Below are 7,060 nucleotides of genomic sequence, written 5' to 3' on the forward strand. Positions count from 1 at the left end.
TATTAGTAAATATCATCTTCTAATCATTGAGAAATTGTATTAGTTTTTTCAATTTTGGCACCAGGTGATTTTTCTCTTTTTGTATTTACTTCCACTTTTCTCCTTGCAAAGTGCAAGGTGCACAACTCGATATATTCTGTAGATTCCTCAAATTTCATTCTTAAAATAGAGGAGACTAGGATTAGCAAACAAACTGCATATCTAGATATGATCTTTATAAAGGTGGATGACTTTAAGTCTAACATAACTATTATTTCTTCTGAAGATCAATATTAAAGCACCCAAAAAGCAAAATAAAAATAGTACAAAACTAGCTCTCACATCATACAGAGACAAATTCTCTATCCATTAATTCAACAGAATACATTGAATGCCTACTACATGCAATGTATTACATCATTATTGGAAATATAAAAATGACCAGTGAGTCAAACTTTGGTGTACAAAAGTAATTGCAAATTTTAATTTTGACTGAACTTTACTATTTAAAGGAAATCACAAAGATTGGAAACACAAAATTTAATATATATAACAAAATTAATGGAGATGATTTTATCAATCAGTACAGAAAAATATTAGATTCATTTTACATCAAAAATTTAAGACTCCGTATGTGTCTAGGAGTCTGAGTCTAGGAGTCTAGGAGTAAAATGCTTAAATAATGGGAAATATTTGGACAGTTTAACCATTCCTTACTGAAACAATATAGCTTCATATGTGTAATTAAAAGAACATAACTTGAGACCTATTAATTTATAATTAAATATCTTCTAGTTATATAATACTATTTATGAAAACCAGTTTGTGTTCGTAATTTTATTTTTAGGATCTCTTGTTAAATTATATTTTCTGTTCTCACAGTAACCCTGGATATTAGAAATCCTTTTTTTCTTTTTTTTTTTTTTTTCCCCAGTTCTAATATTTCAAGTTGCCAATAGGAGTAAGTGTAGAGGGAAAAATGGAAACAAACACTGAATAGCCTTTTTTTAGTCAAAAAAAATAAGTTTTTGAAATTTCTTATCCATTAAATTTTAGTAAAACAGTTTTACCAACATATATTTATTTAGTGATAATTCCATAGATATCTTTTAAAAGATGGATATTAAAATCTTTTTAAGTCCCTAACCATTTTAGAACTTGTTCTAAAAAATAAAAGTGAAAAAATAATATTTTAGTTATAATCAATGGAAACATTTATATTTTGCTTATACTGTTATTTTTGGTCACATTTATTTTTTTCTAATTTAATAAAATTTGAAAGAATATAGCCTAGAATTCCTTTTTAAACCATTTTCTAATCAGGCATATGAAGCCTCACTATTTCACTATAATTCTTATCTTCTTAGTGATGTTTTGATGGATCAAATTTAACTATTCATGACTATCAGTGGGTTGGATCAGATACTGTCAGGTTGATCTCTTGATTTTTTTTTTAGCTTTTGAAACAGAGATAAGTTAAAGTGATCCTCCAAAGTGCCTTTGCTCTATTTTATCTTTCTTAAAATTTGAAAATGAAATATGCACAGATATATGTATGTTAAAGAATAGTTGGAAACAGTGAGTCTTAATTTCATAGCATATACTCTCCCTATGTGACTTTTATATAAAATATGGTGATTTTCATCTGATGATACTCTTTAACAAAAAATTTACTTCCCTTTTATTTGGATATACTATATCTCACATAAATTTGCTTTCCACAATATTTTTTTAAATGATTTATCAACTTACGTTTAGACAAAGATATAGTAATTATTAATTTTTTAAAACTCATGCTTAATTACTTCTTTCTAGATGACAATAAATAATCTAAGCATAAGCGTACATACTTTGTATAACTCTTTGTGTATGTTCCATTTATACATGCTTTCTACACCAACTTTTTGTGTAATCCTGAGGCAGTATAGCAGAGTGGAAAAGGTGCTAGTTAGAAAACCTCGGGTTACTGGATATCGATATGCAGGAGAATGAAACTAGATCCATACCTCTCACCGTATACTAAAATCAACTCAAAATGGATTAAGGATTTAAATATACACCCTGAGACAATAAAACTTCTTAAAGAAAACATAGGAGAAACACTTCAGGAAATAGGACTGGGCACAGACTTCATGAATACGACCCCAAAAGCACGGGCAACCAAAGGAAAAATAAACAAATGGGATTATATCAAACTAAAAAGCTTCTGCACAGCAAAAGAAACAATTAAAAGAGTTAAAAGACAACCAACAGAGTGGGAGAAAATATTTGCAAAATATACATCTGACAAAGGATTAATATCCAGAATATATAAGGAACTCAAACAACTTTACAAGAAGAAAACAAGCAACCCAATTAAAAAATGGGCAAAAGAGCTAAGTAGGCATTTCTCTAAGGCAGATATCCAAATGGCCAACAGACATATGAAAAAATGCTCAACATCACTCAGCATCTGGGAAATGCAAATCAAAACCACATTGAGATACCATCTAACCCCAGTTAGGATGGCTAAAATCCAAAAGACTATGAACGATAAATGCTGGCGAGGCTGCGGAGAAAAAGGAACTCTCATACATTGTTGGTGGGACTGCAAAATGGTGCAGCCTCTATGGAAAATGGTATGGAGGTTCCTCAAACAATTGCAGATAGATCTACCATACGACCCAGCTATACCACTGTTGGGAATATACCCAGAGGAATGGAAATCATCAAGTCGAAGGTATACCTGTTCCCCAATGTTCATCGCAGCACTCTTTACAATAGCTAAGAGTTGGAACCAGCCCAAATGCCCATCATCGGATGAGTGGATACGGAAAATGTGGTACATCTACACAATGGAATACTACTCAGCTATAAAAACGAATGAAATACTGCCATTTGCAACAACATGGATGGACCTTGAGAGAATTATATTAAGTGAAACAAGTCAGGCACAGAAAGAGAAATACCACATGTTCTCACTTATTGGAGGGAGCTAAAAATTAATATATAAATTCACACACACATACACACACACACACACACACAAACCGGGGGGGGGGAAGAAGATATGACAACCACAATTATTTGAAGTTGATACAACAAGCAAACAGAAAGGACATTGTTGGGGGGGAGGGGGGGAGGGAGAAGGGAGGGAGGTTTTGGTGATGGGGAGCAATAATCAGCTACAATGTATATCGACAAAATAAAATTTAAAAAAAAAAAAAAAAAAAACCTCGGGTTAAGTCTTTGTTTCATCTCTTGAAGTTGTAATTATTAACATCACCACTGTGATATCTAAATAATGTTAATGATCCTTTTTATGATGTAATTAGGTTTTATTTAGGTTTGTATGTCAGGTCCGTATACTCTGAATTAGTTGGTGAATTATAAACTACAAGACATTGCTCATGTTGCTATCAAAGAAATCTTTCAATGAGTGTCATATATTCTACAGAGATAGAAAGGAGGTTGGGTTGGAAGGCTGGAGGAGTTTGGGGGTTACATTACAAATAACTATTTGAAGCAGTTACTAGCGAAGAATATACAGTAATGGAGGAGACATGGAGAATAGCTGTCTTTTAGAATTGTAACTTAGAAAGCATAAGCAGTATTTGGTAAGAGAGAATGGTGGGAGGAGTGAAAAATTAATCTCCTTAAGACCATATGCTTGGACTACTTAAAATATCTGTACTGAAACTAATCTACTGTGGTTGAAGAAAAAATTCATAGTGAAATATTATAAACATACTTCTTGATGTTCAATACATTGTTTGATTGGATTAGATCATAGGAAATATGAGTCTTATACTTGTAAATTATAAACAGATAATTGAAAGGAGGCAACAGCTAAGCCAGACACCTTCCATTAAGGCAAATATTGAAGCAGGATGAACCAGAGTAGTAGTGAACAAATTAAGATCTGGCAATGTTAAGCAACATAATTTACTTATTTGTTTTGAAAATTTCAGGCTATTTATTGCCTTAATCTATGATTCCTTAAAATTTCAGTTATTTACCACCGACTAGTTAAATATGGATCATAGATTCTATTCTTTTCTACTACAACCTCCTTTTCATTCCTTTTGCATGTATTTATTTATTCTGACTTAGTTTTGTACTTCAATTAGACTATATAATTTTTAAAGACAGGGATTATGTCTGCATCGTAAACACCTTTCATAGTGCTTGACACATTGTTGGTATTCAAATATTGTATGTGCGACTGAATTAAACCATTTGTTCTCTACATATTACTTTGCACATTCTCTACCCTGTTAATTATATTGTTGCAAGTCTTATAATCTAAACATATTTTACTGGAATAAGTTTGGTTTTCTTCATATAAACTAATAAAGAAACAAACAGAATAACAAAACTTCCCTCAGCTGTATACCCTGCAGGCATCTGACTAAAGATTTAAAAGGTGCAGATATTTAATATTACTTATGTACTATTTGGTATTCCATTTCTATTTTCCACTCTACCATGTATTAATGAAACTAATGTAGACTTTAATGCTGCAGCTATTTTGGTGCATTAAATGTCAAATGCTTATAGGTGACTCCATTAAAAACAATGGATAGATTTTTACTGCAGCAACAGCTAAGTGAAATTAGCATCCTTACGACTTTTAATTAGCATAATGTCTATTATTTATTATTCTAAATTTAACAACCACACTTTCTTGAGTTTTTATTCTTACTTTCAGAAAATTAAATGAAGGAAGAAGTGAGTGTGTAGTGTTTAAAAATTATGAAGGTTATATGAAACCAATATGACTCACACAAAAGAGTGGCTTTTAAAACTAAAGATATTTTCTTAGAAACCTGATTTTTTAAAAGTAATAGAGTTGCTAAAATTTAGTCAACTTAGTCAATCTGATAATCACTTATTACATTTTTTTCTTTAACTTTCTATAAACTGATATGCACTCAAGACTTTAACTACAAATTACCTTTATTTTGTTGGATTTGGAAAACCTGATGTACTTTTTGCATACTCTGATCCTAAGTATGAATAAGAGGAATCAAAATGATTTTCACAAATATTATTAAGTATAATATCTATCAATTATATTCACAATTCTGACATCTTTGGAATGAGAGACTGCTCAGATACACCAATCAGAAAACTGATGTATTTATCACTATAAATCAATATAAATTTTTGAATTGCCTTTAAAAAAAAAATCCTGTTGCTTCAAAACTTGCTTTACAATAATTGTCTTTATAGCAGTTTCTCAGACTGATACATTTATACAGGTTTTGCCATCATCACTGACAGGCAAACTGAAATTCATTGCCTGTTCAAGTGATTTAGTCAGATTTTACACAGTGATTTACTGAAAGATAAAAAGGAACTCTGGGTAAGAACTATGTCAACCTTATTCTTTACCCTCTGTTTCCTTGTTAAATAAACTTTGAAATACTTTAAAAACTAACTGAACTAGATTTGGGTATTAGTTTAAAATACATCATAACTGGCATGTTTAATAGTAATATTGATAAGAATACATACTACACTTGATCTTAGCCAAAAGGCCAAGAAGCAATATACAAAGAATTCAAGCAACTTAACAGTAAGAAAACAAGTAACCCAATTAAAAAAAAATGGGCAAAGGAGCTGAATAGACATTTCTCATATGAAGATACAAAAATAGCCAACAGACACAGGAAAAAATGCTCAACGTCACTAAGCATCGGGGAAATGCAAATCAGGACCACACAGAGGTGTTGTTACACCCAAGTCGAACTTGCTATTATCAGAAAGACAGAGAATAACACATGCTGGTGAGGATGCCGAGAAAGGGGAAACCTCCTCCTCCTACACTGTTGGTGGGACTGTACATTATTGTTGCCACTATGGAAACAGTGTGGAGCTTCCTCAAACAACTACAGATAGAATAGCCATATGACCCTGCATTGCTGGGTATATACCCAAAGGAATGGAAATCATCATGTTAAAGGGATACCTGCACTTCCATGTTTGTTGTAGCTCTATTTACAATAGTCAATAGTTGGAATCAACCTAAATGTCCATTTTCAAATGACTGGATAAGGAAAATGTAGTATATGTATACAATAGAATACTACTCTCACATAAAATAAAATGAAATTCTGCCATTCGGGGCAACATGGATGAACTTAGAGAAAATTATGTGAAGTGAAATAAGCCGGACACAGAAAGAAATATCACATGTCCTCACCCATAAATGTGAGCTAAAATCCAAAAAAAAAAAAAAAATCACAACAATACATTAAATTAAAAAAAAAAAAAAAACCAATAGAACTGTAGTTATTAGAGGTGAGAGGGGGGAGGGGTGTTAGAGAGAAACTAGCTAAGGGTCACAAAGATTGATTACGTTTTGTAAACACAAGTATATTAATTATCCTGATTTGATCACCCCATACTGTACACATGAATTGATATTTGATTCTGTACCCCACAAATATAATTACCTTTCAATTAAAAAAAACTGTCAAAAATAGTAATATTGTCATGATGTCTAATTTGATTTGAGAGGACACATATGATAAAGGAGTAAAAGGTGCATAGATCAAAATTTGACCTTGTTGCAGAAAAGGCAAGCAAGTTATAGTTTTTTTAGTGACATTCTTGGCAATAATTATTCTAACATTGAAAACATCTTGCTGGCTGAGTTGAGACTAGCTAGCTGGTTATAATTGCCGATATATTGTACAAAGCCAATGTGAAAAGATAATATTGGAAAATAAGCCAAGAGAATGTCTTCAAAGCACTTGTCCCAAAGCTTATGACTTAAAAATCAGACAGCACTTGATGAGTAAACATATGTGAAACTTTCCAAACTTTCCAAAATCAGGTGACAAAAGACCCTGTAAGTAACTCCATGGATTCTCCCAATCAGGTTTCTTCCTGCCTGCTAATCTAGCACCTTCATACTCCAAACTACCCTAACTGGTGTGTTCCTACTTAGGATTAGTTTGTACATCATCTCTTCCAAGGGAAAAAAAAAAATCTTTTTTGATCCCTGTTTAGAACATGTTTGGTTTGTTTTGAGCTACCCGAGCAAACTGTTTATCACTCATATGGCTTTTGTCATATTATATGGGTGTTTATA

The 7,060-nt window shown here is 31.9% G+C and overlaps 1 pseudogene; it reads right to left on the reverse strand.

Annotated features, from left to right (window-relative positions):
• Positions 1-5,411: 5,411 nt before the first annotated feature.
• LOC134364268 (U2 spliceosomal RNA) lies at positions 5,412-5,513 on the reverse strand (annotated as a pseudogene).
• Between the last annotated feature and the right edge of the window lie 1,547 nt (positions 5,514-7,060).

The sequence above is a fragment of the Cynocephalus volans genome, chromosome 15 (assembly GCF_027409185.1).
Source record: "Cynocephalus volans isolate mCynVol1 chromosome 15, mCynVol1.pri, whole genome shotgun sequence".
In the NCBI taxonomy this organism is placed as follows: domain Eukaryota; kingdom Metazoa; phylum Chordata; class Mammalia; order Dermoptera; family Cynocephalidae; genus Cynocephalus; species Cynocephalus volans.